Consider the following 24,901-nt stretch of genomic DNA (forward strand, 5'->3'; position numbering starts at 1 on the left):
TGGGAGTCTTGAGGGATTTTACAATTTTTACCTGAACTGACGGATTCAATTCGGCTATTCTCAATCATTTAATTAGGCCATAGTCCATCCCTCAGCAGGTTTTTATTTTACCTCTTGCCGAGTTCACCTGTTTTTTCCCAATTCCCCCCCACCCATTCTTCCCCTTTGTGTCTTCTGTTTGTCTCAGCCACTTCAAATAGTAAAGTCGGCGACCAATAGAAAATTTTTCTTTTTGGCAGATACTCACTTATGTTGTATCAGATCCCACTAATACACCATAAAATTTTATTGTTTTATGACAATTACTAATTTTTTATTTACTGCTTTCCTCCACCTTTAGGATTGCTCTTTGACACGCAGGACATTTGGGTTATAGGCCACTCATATATTTTCTGGGCTGCTAGGTTTGAGTTCAGATCAAGCTCCAATTTTTGAATATTCAGCTAGGGTCCGTTGGATAGGTTCCAGAGGTATGAGATGGCATTCCTTTTGTCCTAAACTGTTAGAGTATGCAAGGCTTTTTGGTAGGCCACGTATTTTGGTGGCTTATTTAGGAGGCAACGACTTAGGGCAGAGGTCCACTGTAGAATTACGAGTTGATATTGTCAACGATTTGGCGAGGGTGCTATCGGCCTGGCCCTTGTGTAAATTAATTTGGTCTTGCATTGTACCTCGACAGGTCTGGCGTGGGGTTAGGAGTTTTCCTGCTAATGACGAAGCTAGGAAGAAACTTAATTTCGCAGTTGCCAAATTTGTGATGGCCAATTATGGCCGTTTCATTTACCATAATAACATTCAATTTCGATTTAGTTATATGTATAGACCTGATGGAGTTCATTTAACAGAGGAGGGTGTGTCATTGTTTATTGGGGATCTTTTTGAGGAGTTGGCGTTATTGGGGTAGTACTTGGTATGGTGGCGGTGCGGCGGTTCTATAAGCTGAACCTTGCGGTGGCGGGAAAGAACGGCAGTTCACCAGTCCAGGTGCAATTATGATTTAAGGGTGCTCCCTTCGTTGACTGGTAGTTGGCTGTACCAACCTAACGGGGGGCAGTATCATCACCTAAACGGGTGGGTAGTCAAGTTAGAGGGTGAGCGTTACCTTTTGTGTTTGACATGGTTTACATGGTTATGTGTATGCACTCTGGGCGATCTACGCCTGCTATGTCTTTTGTTGTTTGTGTGTGGGCATAGCAGATCTGGCTGATTTCTGGCCGTCCTTTCTTTGCCACCATACATCCTTAATTAATTTAAGAATTAATAAATAATATTAATTTCTCCAATAAATCGCCATCAAGTTATCTGCCAAATCCACGTCTCAGTGTCTTTATTTTATGTTAGTATGATAAGTGGTTTGCACACATGACAACACCTCATCCGATAGAAGGTTTAAGGAGTTGCTGTGGCTTGACCCCTGTTATCCAGAGACAGGATACCAATATGAGGAGGGCGATATCGGCTGAGGAGAGGCTGGTGGTTACCTTACGGTTTTTGGCTACTGGAAGATCCATGGCAGAACTTAAGTTCAGTTCCCTCATTTCACCACAGGCTTTGGGCATCATCATACCCGAGACGTGTAAGGCCATATACCAGGACCTCAAGTCTGAGTATTTAAAGGTAAGTTAAATTTGCACTTTATGCGCTCAGATAAATGCATGCATTGACACACTGTGGGGCATATTTTCAATCAGCTCTGAAAAGTCAATTTTTGTGGGAAACTTTCCCTGGTGACGTTATTTGTTGCAGCAAAAACGTATCCCCATATTCAGTTTTAAAGAGTATTTGCTGGCATGGTAAATCATTGCATTTTAATTGACCAAATAGATTTGCCTCTGAATGGAGGTTGCCAAAAGTGCAGATTTTGTGTTTGGGGTGCAAAGTTGTGGGAACCCCTGTGCAGCCTTAGGACAGTCCCCCAAAGGAAAACTCTGCTATTAAAAGTTTTAAATAAAGCAATGCACACCCCTACAAATGACTTTCAAATTGGCTTTGGGTGTAAAAGTACAAAGTTTGGGGGTCAAACCGTAAAACTTGCAAAATTGTCTCCAGGGGGGCCCCCAAGTATGCCTCATATTTTTTAAGTTTGCATGTGCAAAAATGCCTCAATGCTATCCTTCACCACTTACTCTAAGATGCTAATTAGTAGCTATTGCCAGCATTTATGTACCTAAAATACCTTCAGCAAGGTAAATTTGGGGGAATCCATACTGATTCCCCATGTCAGTACATCTTATGGGGGGTGTCAGGCAGTTTCCACCTAATCTGACAGTTTTTGTGGCAAATTCCCAATTTGGCGGGTCCCGTTTTTGCTGTTAGTGGGGACCAGTGCAATACTATTTAACATGGAAAACCAGCGATGCGGACAAAAAGGACGGGACTTTTCAGAGCGAAGGGGTATATTTTCTAAGCACTTTTTTGGAGACAGAGTGAAAAGTTATAAGGTGCCAGCAAATCAGCCTGACACCCCCCCAAAAGATGCACTGACATGGGGGATCACTATGGATACCCCCGAATAGGCCTGCTGAAAGTTTTTGGGGTACTTAAATGTTCTCAATAGGTTGTAATTAACGTCTTTGCATAAGTGTTGAAGAACAGCATTTAGCTGATGTTTTGGGTAAAATAACTAGTCTCAGCAAATTTGGAGTATATGAAAATGGGGGTAGCATATTTAAAAGTTGCTAAAGTGTTTTTTTAAAAATTGGGAAAAATGCACCTACCGCAAGCACCTGCAATCAAAAAAACACCTGGGGCATACTTGGGGACCCCCCTGCAGTCTATTTCGCTAGTCTTTAACTTTGTCCCCCAACTTTGTTTTTTTTCGCCCCCAAACTGAAAGTACTTTTTTGGTGTGTTCTTAAGTGGTTTTTTTTTTACACAGATTACCTTTGGGGGACTGTCTTAAGGCTGCACGGGGTTCCCGCAACATTGCACCCCAAAACCCCAACTCTGCACTTTTTTCCGCCTGCTACTCATTGGCGAAACTTTTCCACCGGGTCCATTGCATTGACTTTCCGCCTAGGCGAAAATTCTTTGAAATTGAATACGGTGACTTTCCGCCTGGCGAAATGACGTCACCCGCGATACTTTTTCACCGAAACTGACTTTTCGCCTCAAATTGAATACAGGCCTATGTGTTAATGGTGGTCTGGCTAGTAAATTATATGGGCACTATGCACATTGCATTATCGGCACTGCTATCTACAAGATAGCATTGGTGATAGTCTGTTCTATATACTATCCATTATTGTCGCTGTTGCTATGGACAGCTACAACCTGGCAATGCTGTATCTTCAGAGCATGGGACAACTATGCTGATGTGGTGAGGTGTATAGCGGGTAGCGCCGTAGGGGTCAGTGCTTTTGCAAATTTTAAATACAAAAACAAATCATACATGGATGGTTGTGAGCCCATATCAGCTCTCAAAACGTTTGCTCATGCGTCGTCATCTAAAAATACCTATACACCTTTGTATAGGATCAGTATTTGACCACCCAGTTTAATTAAATAGTCCTTATATATGACGAAGTTTTTATAACAAGTGGTTTTAATTTTGTAACACTTAATTTCTTTTTCTAATTTCAGTTTCCTTCTACTGTTGCCGATTGGCAGAGCATTGCTGCTGATTTCGAAAGGAAATGGGGCTTTCCGAACTGCAGTGGTGCCATTGATGGCAAGCATATCAGGATAACCCAACCCAGCAACAGCGGCTCCTTGTACTACAACTACAAGGGCTATTTCAGCATTGTCCTAATGGCGATTGTTTCCACAAAGTATGAGTTTCTATTTATAGATGTTGGAAAGAATGGTCGAGCCTCCGATGGTGGTTCCTTTAAAAATACCTGTACCACATTTTACGATAGGATGGTGAAGAAGACCTTAAATCTTCCAACAGCTGATGACTGTTCATATGGTTTGTCGTATGTGTTTGTTGCCGATGAGGCATTCGCCTTACACGAACATGTACTAAAACCATACACCCAACGGACACTGACGCCAGAAAGGCGTATATTTAATTATCGCCTGTCCCGAGCATGAAGAACAGTGGAGAACGCTTTTGGGATTCTCTTCAATCGATTTAGAGTGTTCCACACGCCGATCAACCTTTGCATCGATAAGATCAATTGGGTCATCCTGGCATCTTGTGTCCTACATAATTTATTGCTGTGCAAAAGCCAAGTACAACTGAGTTTGTCAACGGGAATTTCAATAGAACCTGGGGTTCACAACTGGCCCTAAGTAAATCGCCCTTCGCATCCCCAAGGTGGCACAGCAGGGGCAAAAGAAATCAGGGAGCGGTACCTTTCATATTTCATTGGTGAAGGTGCAGTCCCCTTGCAGGCAGAGCGTTCCTAATGTTGAAAGCTCTTATAATCTAAAATGTACAGTTCCTCAAATTATCAGGAAGTGTTGATTAAAGACATCTTTGGAACATGTTTTCTTGTCTCGGCCTTTAATAAGAGTTTGTAGGTATTTTGTTTTAACCAAATAATTATAGTAAATGACTGTTTAAACATTTATAATAAAAATATGGACAATACTCTGACCTTAACCTTCTGTTAAACTACATATTCCAGCATGCCTTGCAACAGCTTTATCATGTCCAAATAACAATACTGTTGTAGGCCATGTTGGTATGTGAGGTTCCATAACAGCTTTGGGCTGCTTATCGGACACCACTACTCTAGGCGTAGCGACAAAACCTGAACAATGCAGAGTCTAACTTCATGTGGTATGTACCCCTAACCCGCCCAAAGTCTACTTCAATGTTGGTCAAATACCCACTCTGTGTTGTCCTTTTTTAATAAAGTACACGTAGGTTTGTGATGGTTCACTGCCTCCTCTCCCCCCCAACCAATTTTTTCCCTAAACCGTAAATATACCATGGCGATTCCGGCCTACTATATTGAGTATGTTAACGACAAATACACAGATATGGCAAAAATATACTATAGTGTGTTTTTATCTAAGGTTTACAGACAAGGTACTGCTCCACGGGAGGTTTCTGTCCTCCCTGAGCTCACCTTACCCAGAGCACAGGGTTTCACCGTGCTGCAGAGAACCCAAACAACAATGCAGTTTAATAGGTGTATGGCAGAGCAGCAGGGATGATACTGGCAGCAGTGATTGGCTGCTGCAGTGTACACAGAGCAGCCTTTCACTGGTGCCGGGCGCACTACAAAATACCGCTGCCTGTGGGTTCCACATCAATTGTGTTCAATGTACATGTGCACCATGCAGTTATTGAATCTGGGTAGGTCCTGAGAGAGGTGTGTTCCTGGGGCCCATCTTCCTCTGTACTCAGGGGGAGAGAGACAGGTGCACAGGCCACTTGCACCTACTTTGTGTCTTGGTGTTCTAGTTCACACCAATGTCCTGTTTGCAAGGGTCCACAACAAATCTCAATTTTGCACAGGGTGTTATTGCTGGTGAAGGTATAGCAGAACATAAAGCTGATAACAGATGAAAAACACTTTGTACCAAATAAACACTAGGGGTATATTTATAAAGCAGTGAAAAGTGTGAAGAAGTGGACCAGTGGAGAAGTTGCCCATAGCAACCAAACAGCTACTACCTATTATTTTATAGACTGCATTTGATAAATGCTACTAAGTTCAAAGCTAATTGGTTTCTTTGGGAAACTTCTCAACTGGTTCACATCTCTACACTTTTCGCTGCTTTATAAATAGAGCACTTAATATTTAGTTTTAGATAGTAATTGAAAATATGAAGTATGTTTTAGGGTATAGGTTTGGTTTTCCATACAAATCCTTATGCTATTAAAACATCTGCTCCTCTGTGTAGTCTCCCTTTTCACCTCTATGCTCCATTTTTTAGAGATCTGGTTTACCTTTATTTTTGGCAAAATTTTACTTTTTAAATAAGAGTTTATAAAAAAAAACATATTTAGAAAATATGTTAAAAATAAACACAGACACCCATTTTTGAAATTTTAGAAATTTTTTATATAAATTTTGGTTTTGAAATATCAGGGGACAGGATCTTCTAGGTTGTGCCAAGCCATTGAGTGTCTTCAAAATAAAGAATACTCAGATCGGGGCAACAAGGCATCATCAGCTTCTGATGAAGTATTGAAGGGGCCCATACACAAATGCACACATAACTGGGTAAAGCAGAGGATACCACAGATTACCGAACAGTGGCTGCAGAAGTCACAACAAAATATGGAATGCCAAACATTCAAAATCAAGGGGAAAAATGAGGTGAAGAAAGTCCAGCTTTTTGAGACTATTAACAAGTGATCCACATCCTGAAGAAAGAGAAGGAGAAATCGGGCAAAAAAACATTTTTAAAAACATGCTAGCAAAAACCGAGTCTAAAAAATTAGGTCTCAAATAAATCATCATGGGCAAAGGTGGACAATGCACTCCCCAAAGCTGAGTGAATGCCAATCGAGGAAGGCCCAGGGAGGTTGGTTGGTGACGTAAGGGTTCCCGACGCAGAACGTGGATAATATTGCTGAGGAGGAATTTGGGGATTCGGCGCATGGTGGTGACATGTACTGCAATCCGTGGGAGCACTTTTGCACGGGTATGTATGGGGTTAACTTAATGGTTTCGTCCACCTCATCTTCCATACCACGACAGACAACCTCATACATAAGCCTTCTGCAAAGATGCTGGGTTCTGGGCTTCATTTTCCTCAATTCATTGCCCATTTTGAGACCGAAAACAGTTAAATCATCCGAATTTGTGTGAAGAACCTCCTCCACACGTCTTAAAAATGTATCTGTCGGAACCGTTCCGGAACTTGAGGCTTGAGATGCCTTGCCTGCCTCTGCTTCTTGGCGGCTGGCTGGGAAGGTGGTGGTGGCGGCACCTCGACGATGCTCTCCTCAAGTTCCAATAGCTCACTGGTCGGAGGGCTAGGATCCGCTTCCTCCGTCAGAAGAAACTAGGAGAGAAACAAATGTTAATTATCTAATAAAATAAAAATAAAAAAGGCCAATCATTACTCCCCTGCAGGAAAAAAAACTTTTTTCCTGCAGGGGAGTAATGAAGCAATGATTTACAAAGCAATGATCTACATTTCAACTGGTGACTATATGACTACATCCCATGTGTAAACTCTAAATTTCCCCTAAAAAAAGTTTTTTAGAAAATGGTGAATGTACTTATGGAATCCTGAGTCTCCGGTACGTCTACAGAACGATCCTCCTCCACGTCCTCATCCTGTGAGCTAATAGACCGACTCTCTGGCTCTTTCGCCACGACAGCATGTCATAGTACCATAAAGTTGGTTTCTTCACCTCATCTGCCCCTGCTCCTGAACGTTTGGCATTGACATATTTTGTGTGCTCCCGCATGAATGTGGTTCGGTAATTATTGATCTTCTGCTTTACCCAATCAAGGTCAGCATCCTGTTTCAGGCGCCTGCAATACTCCAGCAGCTTCTGATAAGTCTTGTTTTTGAATCCCCGATCTGAGTATTCTCTTTTTTTTATATCCCACAAACACTCATTGGCTTGGTACAGTTCCAGAAATCCTGTCCAGTATTCTTGGTTACCAGCCATGTCTGAAATGTAGAAGGTCAAAAAAAACATTAATAATAACCTATACTATAATTTAAAAAAAAAATTGGATGACATCAGGCCCATAAAAAATGCTGCAGCCTTATGCTGTACCCCTATGTCGCTGTGATCCCGTTATGCTATGTCACCTGATGTGCCTGTCCCCATGATGCAAAGCCCCCTTTATACTATGGCTCCTTTAAACAATGGCCATTTATTCAGTGCATAGCATAGTATGCATGTCCTCCATATAAGCTGTGCCCCCTTATTATAAAGCACCCATATATTTTTTTCCCCCACTGTCTACCCCCATATATGCTGTTCCCCACGCTCACTACATTACACATGACAGCTTTACTACTAAATTATTATTATTATTATTATTATCGTTTATTTATATGGCGCCAGAAGTGTCCTGCAGCGCCTTGCAAGGTACATAACCAAAAAGTGATTTACAGTAAAATACAGTACAATAAAGGACAAGGACATGGATAATATACATTGATACATAGGTGGCCTTAACACCCAATTAAGCAACAAAGCATAGGCACCAAGTGTTAGGTGTCCTAGTGGTGAGTAAGAAGTAGATGAACATAAAGTAAGGAGAAGCACAAGAGGGTAGAGGGCCCTGCTCGCAAGAGCTTACATTCTCAAGGGGAGGGGCAGACAGACGGGCATTATAATAAGAAGATTTAAGTAGGTTTACTATAAATGCCATGTTTTCCATAACATTCCAGGTTTTCTCTAACAAGCCAGGTTTCCTATAACAAGCAAGGTTTACTAAAACATGCCACATTTCCTATAGCAAGCCAGGTTTTCTCTAATAAGCCAGGTTTACTATCACATGCCAGGTTTTCTATAACAAGCCATGTTTACTATAACAAGACAGGTTTACTATAACATGGCAGGTTTTCTATCACATGCCACGTTCTCTGTAACATGTCAGGTTTTCTAGAACTAGCCAGGTTTTCTATTACAAACCAGGTTTACTATAACATGACAGGTTTTCTATTACATGCAAGGTTTACTATCAAATGCCACGTTCTCTATAAAATGACAGGTTTTCTATCACATGCCACGTTCTCTATAACATGCCAGGTTTTCTATCACATGTCAGGTTCTCTATAATAGCCAGGTTTTCTATCACAAGCAAGGTTTACTATATCATCACAGGTTTTCTATCACATGCCAGGTTTTCTATAACTTGCCAGGTTTTCTATCACAAGCCAGGTTTTCTATCACATGCCAGGTTTTCAATAACTAGCCAGGTTTACTAAAACAAGCCAGGTTTACTATCACATGCCAGGTTTTCCATAACATGCCAGGTGTCCTATGACATGTCAATTTTGATTAGTGATGAGCGGTTCGGATTCTGAGGAATACGAACCGCTCCGAACAGGTGGAATCCGAGTCCACCAGAACGCAAGGTCGGGTGTTCCCGCCTGACTCGGATTCCACCTCGAGGCCGAACGTCACCCATCCGGCGTCGGATTCTCTCGAGACCTCGCGAGTGCCGGGTGACATTCGGCCTCTATAAAAGGCGCGGCGCCTGGCAGTCGGCGCCATTTCGCGTGTCACGCGTAGTTAGGTAGTGCACTGTCTGTGCTAGTGTTAGATTAGACAGAGTAGGAAGTGTTCTTGCCGCTTAACCTCTGTGACTTTACTGGCCATAAGCCCTTTGTTTGTGCTCCGTGACTGGCCATAATAAGCCCACTGTGTGTATGTGTACTGTATTATACAAGCTCCGTGACAACTGACAGGGCATAGCCCACTGAATGTATTATACAAGCTCCGTGACTGGGCTTAGCCCACTGAGTGTATACAAGCTCCGTGACAGGGCATAGACCACTGAGTGTATTATAAAAGCTCCGTGACAGGCATAAGCCCACTGAGTATTATACAAGCTCCGTGACAGGGCATAGCCCACTGAGTGTATTATACAAGTTCTGTGAAAGGGCATAGCCCACTGTGTGTATACAAGCTCTGTGACAGGGCATAACCCACTGTGTCTAGTATACAAGCTCCGTGACAGGGCATAGCCCACTGAGTGTATTATACAAGCTCCGTGACAGGGCATAAGCCCACAGAGTGTATTATACAAGCTCCGTGACAGGGCATAAGCCCACTGAGTGTATACAAGCTCCGTGACAGGGCATAGCCCACTGAGTGTATTATACAAGCTCCGTGGAAGGGCATAAGCCCACTGAGTGTATACAAGCTCCGTGACAGGGCATAAGCCCACTGAGTGTATACAAGCTCCGTGACAGGGCATAGCCCACTGAGTGTATTATACAAGCTCTGTGACAGGGCATAAGCCCACTGAGTGTATACAAGCTCCCTGACAGGGCATAAGCCCACTGTGTCTATTATACAAGCTCCGTGACAGCGCATAAGCCCACTGAGTATTAAACAAGCTCCGTGACAGGGCATAGCCCACTGTGTCTATTATACAAGCTCCGCGACAGGGCATAAGCCCACTGAGTATTATACAAGCTCCGTGACAGGGCACAAGCCCACTGTGTCTATTATACAAGCTCCGTGACAGGGCATAAGCCCACTGAGTATTATACAAGCTCTGTGACAGGGCATAGCCCACTGGGTGTATTATACAAGCTCCGTGACAGGGCATAGCCCACTGTGTGTATACAAGCTCCGTGAAAGGGCATAGCCCACTGTGTCTATTATACAAGCTCCGTGAAAGGGCATAGCCCACTGTGTGTATACAAGCTCCGTGAAAGGGCATAGCCCACTGTGTCTATTATACAAGCTCCGTGACAGGGCATAAGCCCACTGAGTGTATTATACAAGCTCCGTGACAGGGCATAGCCCACTGAGTGTATTATACAAGCTCTGTGACAGGGCATAGCCCACTGAGTGTATTATACAAGCTCCGTGACACGGCATAAGCCCACTGAGTATTATACAAGCTCCGTGACCGGGCATAGCCCACTGAGTGTATTATACAAGCTCCGTGAAAGGGAAAAGCCCACTGAGTGTATACAAGCTCCGTGACAGGGCATAGCCCACTGAGTGTATTATACAAGCTCCGTGAAAGGGCATAGCCCACTGTGTGTATACAAGCTCCGTGACTCCAGTTCATAGTGATAAAGTAATATGGATCACGAGAATGAACTGAGAGGAGAGCAGAAACAATATGTAAATGCTAGCATTGCAGCGGCTGGAAGTCCATCACTTTCATCTAAAGCTGATGCTCAAGGGCGTAGAGGCTTTAAAAACTTAGGGAACCTGAAATCAAAAAATGTAGATTTCACAGGGGTAAAGACAAAAAAAAAACCTCTAAAGACTACTACTATTGCAGAGAAACAGAAAATTGGCAACATACCATTCACCACACGTAGTGGCAAGGAAAGACTCAGGCTTTGCCATTTATTTCTAAGTGGTGGTTCTGCAACTGTCAGTGAGGCATCTTGTGCCTCTCATGATGATAAAAGACCTTTTCAATCAGACTATAGAAGTGTGAAAAAATTTAAAACCAATAAGGCAGTAGAACAAACTGTGTTTTTTGAAACACAAATGTCAGAAATCCCTGAGGAGAGTCTAAGTGGGTCCACGAGTGGCATTGCTATGTGTAAGCCTGACCTTTCAGAGAAGCCGCCCTCCACAGTTTCTTTTCCATCTGTAGTTGTGGGGATGAGCAGTATTGCCGAGGACATAGAAATTGAGGATGCCACCGTGGAATTGCAAGAGGATGAGAGGAATATATGTGCAGCTGACGCTGGCACTAATGAGAATGTTGAGGATGAGGATATTATTTGCATAAGTCAGGCATCAGTGGAAGCAGCTCTTGGCCAAGATAAGAAGGCCATTGCCATGCCTGGGCATAGAACCAACAAATCCACATCTTTTGTGTGGAATTACTTTTACCCAAACCCTGAAAACGTTTGTCAAGCCATTTGTAGCCTCTGTGAGACCACAGTTAGTAGAGGTAGGGACGTTAAGCATCTAGGAACCTCTACGCTATTACGTAATCTGCAGCGAGCTAATTGACAGGTGTTTGATAACAGAAACTACTACAAAAAAAATAACAACAAGCAGTCCAGCATTAGCTAGATGCCTTCTCTCTACTAAATCCCAGCACCTGCAATCTCCCCCGATTACACCTTCCTCCTCAATATCCTCAGGAATGATCAGTGGTAGTACAACATCCAATTTGTTAGTGCTAAGTCACGGTGACTCCTCCAATTTCCACTAGGGGTGTGCACCGGCCACTTTTCGTGTTTTGTGTTTTGGTTTTGGATCTGGATCTTTCTTCGTGTTTTGGATCTGGATTGGTTTTGCCAAAACCACACTTCCGTGTTTTGTGTTCTGGGTTTTGTGTTTTGGATCAGTATTTTTTTTTAAAAAAAGCATAAAAACAGCTAAAATCACAGAATGTGTTGGTTTTTCTGCTCCTATGCTATTATTAACCTCAATAACCTTAATTTCCACTAATTTCCAGTCTATTCTGAACACTGAACACCTCACAATAGTGTTTTTATGTCCAAAAGGCTGCACCGAGGTAGCTGGATGACTATGCTAAGCGACACGAGTGGGCGGCACAAACACGTGACCCATCTAGGAGTGACACTGCAGTGGCAGACAGGATGGCAGTTTGAAAAACTAGGCCCCAAACAGTAAATAATGCAAAGAAAAAAAAGAGGTGCAAGATGGAATTGTCCTTGGATCCTCCCACCCACCCTTATGTTGTAGAAACAGGACATGCACAATTTAATAAACCAATCATATCAGTGCCAGGGTCTGCCACACGACTGTGGCTGAAATGATTGGTTCGTTTGGGCCCCCACAAAACAAGCTGGCAATTAATCTGTCCCTGCACAAACTGGCTCTACGGAGGCAAGATGTCGTCCTCATCCTCCTCATCCACCGATTCCTCACCCTCTTCAGTGTTGTGTACATCCTCATCCTCACAGAGTATTAATTCGTCCCCGCTGGAATCCACAACCACAGGTCCCTCTGTACGTTCAGGAGGCTGGTCTCCCTGGAAGAGTTGATCATTAATTTTATGAACATCATCTTCTCCACATTTTGTGGAAGCAACCTCCTACGCCTTTCGCTGACAAGGTTCCCGGCTGCACTAAACACTCTTTTGGAGTACACACTGGAGGGGGGGCAACTCAGGTAAAATAGAGCCAGTTTGTACAGGGACCTCCAAATTGCTTCTTTTTCCTGCCAGTACAGGTACGGACTGTCTGACATGCCTACTTGGATGCTGTCACTGATGTAATCCTTTAACAGACAGACGCACGCTTGTCGCTGCTGCTTTGAGGATGCAAGTGTGGCTACAGCCCACACAATTCACAAAGACAGAAAAAAAAAGAAGAATATTTTTATTGTTTGTGGAGCGCACTTTGAGGGTTATACCACCCTTTAACAGACAGACGCACACTTGTCGCTGCTGCTTTGAGGATGCAAGTGCAGCTACAGCCCACACAATTCACAAAGACAGAAAAAAGAAGAATATTTTTATTGTTTGTGTAGCACACTTTGAGGGTGTCACCACCCTTTAACAGACAGACGCACGCTTGTCGCTGCTGCTTTGAGGATGCAAGTGCGGCTACTGCCCACACAATTCACAAAGACAGAAAAAAGAAGAATATTTTTATTGTTTGTGTAGCACACTTTGAGGGTGTCACCACCCTTTAACAGACAGACGCACGCTTGTCGCTGCTGCTTTGAGGATGCAAGTGCGGCTACAGCCCACACAATTCACAAAGACAGAAAAAAAAAGAACAATATTTTTATTGTTTGTGTAGCACACTTTGAGGGTGTCACCACCCTTTAACAGACAGACGCACGCTTGTCGCTGCTGCTTTGAGGATGCAAGTGCGGCTACAGCCCACACAATTCACAAAGACAGAAAAAAAAAGAACAATATTTTTATTGTTTGTGTAGCACACTTTGAGGGTGTCACCACCCTTTAACAGACAGACGCATGCTTGTCGCTGCTGCTTTAAGGATGCAGGTGCGGCTACAGTCCACACATTTCACAAAGACAGAAAAAAAAAGAACAATATTTTTATTGTTTGTGTAGCACACTTTGAGGGTGTCACCACCCTTTAACAGACAGACGCACGCTTGTTGCTGCTGCTTTAAGGATGCAGGTGCGGCTACAGCCCACACATTTCACAAAGACAGAAAAAAAAAGAACAATGGCCCTCATTCAGACCCACTCGCAAGCGGGCGCACGTACGTTAGGCGTACGTACAAAATTATTTAAATTCAATGGCTCGCTCGTATTTTCGTTCGCATCTAAAATTCCTCCCTAAACTCAGGCGACCCCTCCTCTAACTAACGAGCGTGCGAAATAGCGAGCGTACATCCCCGAAATGGCTTGAAGGGAACGCACGCACAAGTGAAACCGGAAGTGGCCTTGTCAGATGTCGATTACCTGCTCCTTTATTCTGCCTACCTCCCTCAATCGTATCATGCCAATCAATGTATCAATTAGCTTAATTGTTTTTTTTTTTTCAACACAATGCAAGAAACTTTACTCTTGTCCGTGTTTGTGTTTACCCGCAGAATACGTACGGATGGAACATTCGCTTTTATTGTTCAAAAAACATGTGAACCACAATTAAACAATTGTTCTATTGCTGTGGATCCTCGCATATTTTCCGGGGTTCATTTCTTTATTTAAATTTGCAAATGCATGTCACTGCATCAAGCCTATCATAACTCTCCAGAGATTTCTGGCCCTGTTGAACACATGACTCATACACTAACCAATAAAATTGCTCCTGTTAATTTCCAAAATACATTAGCCAATCAGAAATTTTTTGCACACTTTATCAAAAATGTTTTGTATGAAAAACTCCATTGCCATCATGAGAGCCTCCGCATTCACCAGGCGCGAGCTGCTGGTGCTTACGGAGGTGATGGATCGCCGTATCACCAGCCAGCCTCCACCCATCACCAACCGGCAGAAGCGCTCCGCGTATGCGGAGGCACGGTCCCGCCTGCGGTCCTTAGGTTCACGCCGCAACATCGGGCAGCTGGAGCGCAGGTGGTCAGACCTGCAACGGCGAACGCCCCGCTTGCTGGCATGCTTTCGCATGCAGATACTGGAAAGTAAGTGTTATGTATTGTGGTTTTCATGTTTGTGTTTGTGGGGCAAACTGCGTGTGCATGTTTTCCTGTCTGTCCTATTTATTATTTGTCCTCATATCTGCGTGTGCATGTTTTCCTGTCTGTCCTATTTATTATTTGTCCTCATATCTGCGTGTGCATGTTTTCCTGTCTGTCCTATTTATTATTTGTCCTCATATCTGCGTGTGCATGTTTTCCTGTCTGTCCTATTTATTATTTGTCCTCATATCTGCGTGTGCATGTTTTCCTGTCTGTCCTATTTATTATTTGTCCTCATATCTGCGTGTGCATGTTTTCCTGTCTGTCCTATTTATTATTTGTCCTCATATCTGCGTGTGCATGTTTTCCCTCTATTTCTGTTTTTTTCATTCTACTCCTATTTGCATGTTTTTTGTTGGTGGTTTTTTTTTTTTTATTTGGGCCCCGGATTTGGCCAGAAACTAACCTCAATTTGTTTGACATATTTTAGGTGGACAGCCAAGACTACGCCGTCACCGTCCGGCCAGACGGCGTTCCCGGCCACTATCCCCAACCCCCAGCCAACACTCCACCCCAAATATTTCCCCTATACCCCACTCCTCCCCAGCCATCCCAGACCCTCTCCCGGAACTGTCGGGCCTCATTCCCCTCCGTCCCACTTCCCCCTCTCCTCCACCCACCCCTCTTACAATTACCCCCTCCCCGGAGTCCGTCATTACCCCTCCCCGTTCTTTGGGGAATGAAGGCTCCTCCGAGGAAGAACATGGAGGGACTTCCGGAGCTCCCGTTTTGGCTCCCGGTATGTTTTTCTTTTGCATTTTTTTTAAGCACAAACTGTTTGTATGTAATCATGTGTCGTGCCTTTATTTGTGATTTTTGGGTTTACTTTTGGTGATTTAGCAGTTTGCCTTTACCTCTTCCTGCTGGTTTCAACATACACATATCACACCTGTGGGAATTTGTACATAGGCCTGGTATTTTTGGCAGCACCCCCTTTTTGTTTTGGTTTCTTTTTTTAGGTTTAGGAGTGATTTCGTTGTGTTTTTTTTTTGTTAATGTGGCTTCCCTATTGTTTTATTAATCCACACACTTTTCTCACACACAGAGGAACAGAGGCGTCGGCAAGAGGTGGTCGAATGTGTTGGCCAGATGCGCCAACATGTCATTGGCGTTCTTGTGGGCCTTGACCGGCTGTCTGGCATCCTTCGCCAGTAGTTTTTTTTGTTTTTTTTAGTTTTCTAAATAAATTGTTGATTTCGAATATATGTTCTGGCTCATTCTTTTTTTCCAAAAAAAACAAAAAAACCCTGACATAAGTTGACTGTTCCTGCAAGGATTTCCCTTTTTTAAAAGTTAGATTGTGTTTTGTATTTGTATGTAAATCAGCCACAAGAAACACAGAACAGTAACAATGTCATTTCCCTTTTTGGGTGTAGTGTCAATTAGATATTTCTACATTTTACAGGTTCCTAGTTGGTGTGCAAGCTGCTTAGGCCAATCTTCCAAATCCAAAGGTTTGGACAGGCTTCCTTTTGGTGTGGGTTGGGAACCTGAAAACATATTTCAGTTTACATCAACTGGTGTCAGTACTGGATTACCCCTTAGTCAAATGTAAGGTGTGTTAACCTGGTTACACTTGCTGTTAACGTCCAAAAAAAGGAAGACCATTTCACTCTCCAAACATTTATTCACAACATAAATGAGAAATCAAAGTGGTCACTCCCTCAAAAAAAAACACAGTGATAAACTCAAATACAACACATACAAATAAAATATTTAAATAAAAAAAACAATCAAGAACTGGTTGACGAAGGACCATGCCAACATGATTCCACAAACATGGCGTTGCGATATGGGTTCCAGAATATATGCCCCAAATCACCAGATCCAGGTTTGGTAAGGGTAGCAGGAAGTAGTGAGCGTTGGAGTGCCAAAGATTATGTGAACAAACAGAAGATGGTGAAAAAAATACAAATAAATTAGATGTTCGCAAACAAACACAAACACATTAGGTATAAACACTGTAGTTTTGGTCAAACTTACCTAAAAAATCTGGCCACCACATCATCGCGTATGGCCCCCCCACATACTGACCTCCGACCAACCTCGGGGGGGCCATCCTCAGGTAAGGCATCCTCTGGCTGCATTGGGACACCACTCCTTATGGCGATGTTGTGAAATATCCCACACAGGACCACAATTTTCGACACCATATCCGGCAAATACATGAGCTCGCCACCAGAGCGGTGGAGGCATACAGCGCTCCACCACTTGCCTGGTGGCTGTAAGTGCGGAATTATACTCACTTTGTGGGCCTGGTGTGGGAGCCAAATAAGGAGTGAGCAGCCAGGACATGCAAGGGTATCCACTGTCTCCTGTGAAAAATAAGAGACAACATCAGGAACACTGTGTATCAAGCTTAACATTGTTATGTACTAAAGGTCTCCACTTACCCAGAAGCCACGCATCACCAGCTTGTAGGTTGGTTAATTTCTGCCATATCCCTGATTGCCGGATGACGAAGGAGTCATGTGCACTTCCTGGTAATTTAGCATTCAGGGACAGGATCTGGAGGGAGGCATCACATACCACCATTACATTCAGGGAGTGATAGTGTTTCCTGTTTCTAAATATTGCCTCCAGCCGTGCTGTAGGCTGAAGTGGTATGTGAGTACCATCCACAACCCCTATGATGTGTGGGAAGCCAGCTATTTGGTAAAAATTGGCCTTGGCCACACTAAGGGCACCCATATCCAAAGGCATTTGAATAAAATGATGGAGGTGCTTGAAAAGTGCCTCCATCACTGCCCTCAGGATCCGGGAAAAGGAGGATTGGGAGATGCCCGCCACTATTCCCACCGTTGTTTGAAACGATCCTGAGGCACAGAAATGTAACACCGCCATAAATTGCGTCAGTGGTGGTATTGCTGTTGGACTGTCAATTTGCCGCTCAAGATCACTTTCTATTAATGAGAGAGTGTCTATGATGATTTTGGGAGGTAGACGGTAGCGTCTTAAAACCTCATCATCGGGCATTCCAAAAAGGGTGACACGTGTTCGAAATATCTGGGGCCTTGCATGCCTACGATGCCTACGCCTGGGATGAGATTGAGGTTGGTCGGCTTCCGGGAGCATGGCCAGAACAATCCGCCCCAGATCAACCTGAAATTCAAAGATTTCAAAGTAAGGCTTTTGACCCACCCCAAAACTATATTAAAACAACTTAGCTTGATGATACCATCCATTGCTGCTTACATGCCGGGGTATTGTCATGATACGTCCAAACTGAAAATAAACACCAAAATTACTTGACACATTTCACTCTGTGCATTTTTGTTTATAAATTTTGTGCTAGACCAAAGTTAAAATATGCCAAACACCCATTTAGCAAAACCGCAAAGCGACATTTAACACAGTACATCAAAACGGGTCGAAATGTTGGCTCAAAAAGCGAAAGATAAACCACCAAAAAGTTAGAATGATTATTAAGCTGTTTAAAATGCGCTAATTAGTTCGCTAATACAAGTCACAAGAGTAACTACTAAAAATGCGCTAATTAGTTTGCTAATACAAGTCACAAGAGTAACTACTGAAAATGCGCTAATTAGTTCGCTAATACAAGTCACAAGAGTAACTACTAAAAATGCGCTAATTAGTTCGCTAATACAAGTCACAAGAGTAACTACTAAAAATGCGCTAATTAGTTCGCTAATACAAGTCACAAGAGTAACTACTAAAAATGCGCTAATTAGTTTGCAAATACAAGATAAAAAATGGACTTACCAAGAGCAAATATCTAAGATGCAAAATCAAAAGGTCTTTGGGGTCGAAAATAAACAAAATCTAAAATAGAAGAAATTAGGGATCCAAAAATTACAAAATATACGAAACACAATGAAACAACAATTGAACAAAAGTTAGACTTCACAAAACTTACCAAATCAAGAAACGAGGTCCCAAAAATATAAACCAACAAAGATAACGGAAAAAAAAACGCAAATCTAACCAACAAACGAATCTCCAACCTCCAACTCCTTTCTACGCAATCAATAAACTCCAGCCAAGATAACCTCCAACAATCCAAAAACGCCACCTCGACTTGAGATTAGGCAAGTTGTGATTTTGTGAATTCTGTAAATTTACACAAATAGGTGAGGAGGATGACATGGAAGAGGCTGCTGGGCCCAGTATTCCGGCCAAAGCGGCCAAAAAAAAAAGGCAGCCACATTTCACAAGAAAGGAGATGGAGGTTTTGATCCAGAAGTGTGTGGACATCCTGCCACAGGCAGACAGGAATATGAGTCTAAGCCAGAAGTGGAGAATGTGGGAAGAGGTAGCCGTTGCTGTCAATAGAGTGGGTGATTATGTCCGTCTAGCCCGGGATGTCAAACGGCGGTAAGTAAACCCTTGCCCCCCCTAAAAACAAACCCCAATTTAAACCAAAGGATAATGGCTTCCATTTTTCCCCACAGATGGGGCGACTTCAAATATCACCTAAAGCAAAAACTCGCGGACAGGGCTAGGCATGCAAGGGGGACAGGTGGGGGTCCCACCCCTGTGTCATTGGAGTTGACGGATTTAGAAGAGCTGGCACAGGGGTGTGTGCAGCCTGTGGAGGTGTTTGGCGTGTCCAACATGGATACGGACATGCCAGACTTTGCGGCTCCTCATGTTGGCCCAGGTAAGTATTGTGATGTCACCAACTCTGAAATGCTATTGTGCCAATATGTAGATTCTAATGTGACTCTTTTCTCATTTTTCCAACAGAGACACAGGCGGATGAGTCTGCTCCAGAGGGAAGCCTTGGCCGCAGAATTTCTGCTGGCTCTGCAGGGGAGGAACCAGTACATCCGGCTGAGGACCCTGCAGAAGCCAGTCCAGGGCGTGCCCCCTCGCAGGCAGTGGGCCTCCTCACAGAACTCAATTTAAAATCGGATTTCCATACGGAGATTCTGCAGAGGATGGACGCCAGTCTGATACGGGTGGCTGAGGCCCTGGAGCAAAATGCTGCGGCCAACGTGACCATTGGTCAGGCCCTGGTGGAAAATACCAGGGCCAACATCCGCATCGCCGATGCCCTGGAGCAGCTCGTTCGCCAGCACATGGTGGAGCCGACCTCCCTTCCTGCCGGAACATCAGGATCCTCCACCTCTGGCACAACATCAGCCAATCCTCCAAATGTGCCTAGCCCTGTGCCTAGTCCAGAGGCCACAACATCTGCCTCTGGACAGGCCAGCCCGATGGCATCCCGGACCCGGTCTGGCGCCCACCCTCCCCCATCCAAACGGGCGAAAAAACGGTGACAGCAATGGCGACTTTTCCCACACTCCTTCTGTGCTTGGCTCATATTCCTTTCTGGTCAAAACTTCCCTCTCCTTTCTTGTGAAATGTTTTTAATTTATTTTTGTACGTTTATGTTAGCAGTTATTGATTATTTATTTTTGATAAAAAGTATCTTTGCCAGAAAAAAAGAAAACAAAATATTATGCCAATTGGTTTGTGTTTAAACAATAAATTTATGATAAAAATCTGACATTGTATTGTGACATTATTGTACAAATGGGTTACATTTAATCCTGGCCCTAAAGGCAAAAAAGGACACAAAAAACCATTTCATTTGTAAAAAAAAAAGGCCTCTTGAAGGAACGTTTAAAAAATCACATAACGATGCAAATTCCACATTAAAAAAAAAAGGGGAGCTAATTAAAACATGATGACATTATTGTCACAATAGGCCAGAAACAACAAATTGAGGCCAAAAAAACTCCCAAAAAATGTACGCCAATTGATTGTGTAATCCTGACATTAGCAGGTATGATTTCCACCTGCGTACGGTTTTGTGCTATCCCAATAAACTGCTTGCCAAACACATACCAAGCCGGTTTTCAATACAACACTAATTGCTTTTGTGACCACCCGCGATTAATCGCTGCAACATCATGGAGTCCCGGGACGGAGGAGAAGGCCATCGCCAATGTGGTCGAGTAATCCAGACCCTAAACTGTGCGAGCATTTTGAAGGGAAAGAGGATGTTCCAGTGACGTATGTGACGGTCCGAACACATTTGACGTTCGCATCTGCTAATGTATGTACGCCCCAAAAACGCCTCGCCACGCCTGCGTTTTTCCATCTCCACCCCCGTCAACACCCAAAAATGCCCTGTTCTGTCAATCACATTTGACATGTCACTTCCTGTACGCTATTTTAGGAACGAGAGAAAAAAAGCTTGCAATCGGCCGTACGCACATGCGCAGTGTAACACCGACGCATGCGCGGTTAGTCAACATCGGAACGCAACGAGCGTACTGTTGGTAACGTGCGGCTCTGAATGAGGGCCAATATTTTTATTGTTTGTGTAGCACACTTTGAGGGTGTCACCACCCTTTAACAGACAGACGCACGCTTGTCGCTGCTGCTTTGAGGATGCAAGTGCGGCTACTGCCCATACAATTCACAAAGACAGAAAAAAGAAGAAGAATATTTTTATTGTTTGTGGAGCGCACTTTGAGGGTTACACCATCCTTTAACAGACAGACGCACGCTTGTCGCTGGTGATTTGAGGATGCAGGTGGAATCTAGACGGGATTTGGAACCGGGGACACACTACCGCCATCAATTGTCTAAATCCCACTGCACTAAGGGCGGATACCGGACGCACGTCTAACACCAACATAGCAGTCAAGGCCTCAGTTATACGTTTTGATTCAGGATGACTGCGGTCGTACTTCATCCTCATCGCTAGGGACTGTTGGAGGGTCAGTTGTTTAGTAAAAGTTGTGATGTTCCTACTTCCTCTCTGGGATGATGAACAACTCCCAGCAGCAGCAATAGCACTAGGAGGAAGTGGTTCTTGATCTTTCCCTATTTTATTTTTATCGGAGAAAGTTTGGTCCTCCATTTATGTTATATTGATATATACGTGCGGCTAAAGCGCACACAAACACAGAAAATATTTTTTTATTTTTGCTGGAGAGTAGTGCACTTTGTGGGTTACACCACCCTTTAAGAAATGAGCCAGCCGGCTCTTTACTTATGGGACACAGGCGCACGCTTTTCGCTGCTCCTTTGTTGATGCACGTGCAGCCACAGTGCACACAAGTCACAAACACAGAAAATATATATTTTTTTGGTTTGGAGTGTACTTTGGGGGTTACAGCACCCTTTAACGGTCAAGCCAGCCAGCCCTTTACTTATGACACAGGCGCACGCTTGGCACTACTTTGTTGATGCACGTGCGGCTACTGCACACACAATTCACAAACACAGAAAATATATATTTTTTGGTTTGGAGTGTACTTTGGGGGTTACAGCACCCTTTAACGGTCAAGCCAGCCGGCCCTTTACTTATGACACAGGCGCACGCTTGGCACTACTTTGTTGATGCACGTGCGGCTACTGCGCACACAATTCACAAACACAGAAAATATTTTTTTTTTTGGTTTGGACTGGAGTGCACTTTGGGGGTTACAGCACCCTTTAATGGTCAAGCCAGCCGGCCCTTTACTTATGACACAGGCGCACGCTTGGCACTACTTTGTTGATGCACGTGCGGCTACTGCGCACACAATTCACAAACACAGAAAATATATTATTTTTTTAGCACTTGATGGGAGCACCCCTGATGGACAGAGCACCCCCTGGACAACACTACAGCACCCCTTTAGGACTGGGACACTGCACAGGACTTTGGAGTGGACTTCACAACACAGTCCAGCCAGCCCCTATGGACTTTGAAGTAGTGGACACAGCCCCTATTAACAACAGCAGCACAGCACAACACAGCCAGCCCCTATGGACTTTGAAGTAGTGGACAACAGCAGCACTACACTACACTACACTACACAGCCCAGCCAGCCCTAACTCCCACCCTCCCTCTTCACTGTCCACAGCCGAGTGAGAAAATGGCGCCGACGCGGGTACCTTATATAGGATCCAAAACCCGCGAGACTCGGAAGGCGGGATGATGACGTTTTGCCTCGATTTCAGATCCGAGTCAGGCGGGAAAAGTCGAGCCTGACTCGGATCGGACTCGGATCGGGGGGGCTAGGGGGGGTTCGGATTTCAGAAATCCGAACCTGCTCACCCCTAATTTCCACTACACCTCAGAAGAAACTGAATCTTTGAGCGCTTGGCCTGCTGCTGCTGCTGCTGCTGCTGGTGGATCTTCATCCCAGAAGTGGACCAAAAAGATTACTAGTAGTATACCAAAAAAACAATTGACTGTTAAAGAATCTCTTGCAAGGGGAAGCAAGTATGACAGCTCTCACCCTGTCGCACAGCGGATCACTGACGCCATGACAGCTATGCTAATATTAGATCTGCGTCCAATATCCGCAATTAATGCAGTGGGATTTACACAGCTAATTGAGGTCATGTGTCCCCGGTACCAAATTTCATCTCGGTTTCATTTTACACGAAAAGCCATTCCTCGGCTGTACCAGGACGTTAAACAGAACCTAATTATTGGCCTGCAAAATGCTATTGTACCCACTGTTCACTTAACCACAGATATGTGGACAAGCGGTAGTGGACAAACTAAAGATTACATGACTGTGACTGCCCACTGGGTGGGTGAATCACCTTCAGCAGCAGCAGTATCTAACAAACAACACCAGCTCATTCAGAGGCAGGCAACTCTGTGCATCACCGGATTCAATAAGAGGCATACCGCTGACAACCTCTTAGAAAAACTAAGAGATGTCATAGAAACATGGCTTACCCCACTTGGACTCTCCTCAGGATTTGTGATTTCTGACAATGCTACAAATATAGTGAAAGCATTACAGCTGGGTGAATTCCAACACATCCCCTGTTTTGCTCACACAATAAACTTAGTGGTGCAGGGTTTTTTAAAAAAATGACAGGGGCGTGCAGGAGATGCTGTCTGTGGCCCGAAAAATTTCGGGACATTTTCGGCATTCAGCAACAGCGTGCAGGAGATTGCAGCACCTGCAAGAGCAGTTTAATTTGCCCTGCCATCAACTCAAGCAAGAAGTGGTAACGAGGTGGAACTCAACCCTGTATATGCTTCAGCGGATGGAGGAGCAGCAAAAAGCCACCCATAGCTATACGACAAGCCATGACATTGGGAGAGGAGGGGGAATGTTCCTTACCCCAGCACAGTGGAGAGTACTTTCTGTCTTGTGCAAGGTGCTCAAAACATTTGAGGTTGCCACTTGTGAAGTGAGTGCTGACACTGTTAGCTTGAGTAAGGTGATTCCCCTGATTTCGCTTTGGGAAAAGCAGCTGGAGAAATTGAAGGATAAGATTAAACAAAGTGATTCCGCAAAGTATGCTGGACTGATAGATCAAGTCCTTTGTTCGCTTCGCCAGGATCCACGGGTGGCCAAGATCTTGAAATCTGATCATTATATTTTAGCAACCATTCTTGATCCTAGGTTCAAGTCATATGCTGTGTCTTTCTTTACAACTGACCCAGATCTTAAAAGAACCAAAGCGCTCCTGGTGAGCAAGTTGGCAGCTGAAGTGACACATGGCACTACGATGACGTCTCCTCCTTCGGTTTCTCCAGCAGCAGCCAGAAAAAAATGCACCTTTTCCAAAAGACCCAGTGGTGATGCAGATAAGTCAAGTCAACATTTTGACATCTGGTCGGGTCTAAAAGATTTGCCCAACACCAGTGACACCTCTACCGTAACTCCATCTAATACCATTACCATCCAAAGAATGGTGGAGGATTATTTTCAGGACACCGTACACATAGACATGTCACAGAGTCCCTTCGAATATTGGAAGAAAAAAAAGGCAATTTGGAGACCCTTGTATAAACTGGCCTTGCATTATTTAAGCTGCCCACCCTCCAGTGTGTACTCGGAGAGAGTTTTCAGTACAGCCGGGAACCTTGTGGGCGAACGACGAAGGAGGCTACTTCCACAAAATGTAGAAAAATTGATGTTCATTAAAATGAACTGGAAATGTCACGAGGAAAACCTTTCCCGCCAATCATGTCACAGTACAGATACTTCTGTAATGGTGGATTCCAACGGGGATGAACTGATATTGTGTGAGGAATCGGATAATGTACACACTGATGAGGGTGAGGATGGCAATGATGGTGACATCATGCCACTGTAGACCTGTTGCCTTTAGTAGATTGGAAGATTTTTTTGTGGGGGCCCAAACAAACCAAGCACTTCAGCCACAAAGTGGCAGTACCTGTCGCTGAAATGCTTCGTTTGTTAAAGTGTGCATGTCCTTTTTAAGATCCTACATAAAGGGTGGCTGGGAGGGCCCAAGGACAATTCCATCTAGCACTACCTTTCATTT

The sequence above is a fragment of the Taudactylus pleione genome, unplaced genomic scaffold, assembly GCF_031769625.1.
Source record: "Taudactylus pleione unplaced genomic scaffold, aTauple2 ptg000468l, whole genome shotgun sequence".
Classification (NCBI taxonomy): domain Eukaryota; kingdom Metazoa; phylum Chordata; class Amphibia; order Anura; family Myobatrachidae; genus Taudactylus; species Taudactylus pleione.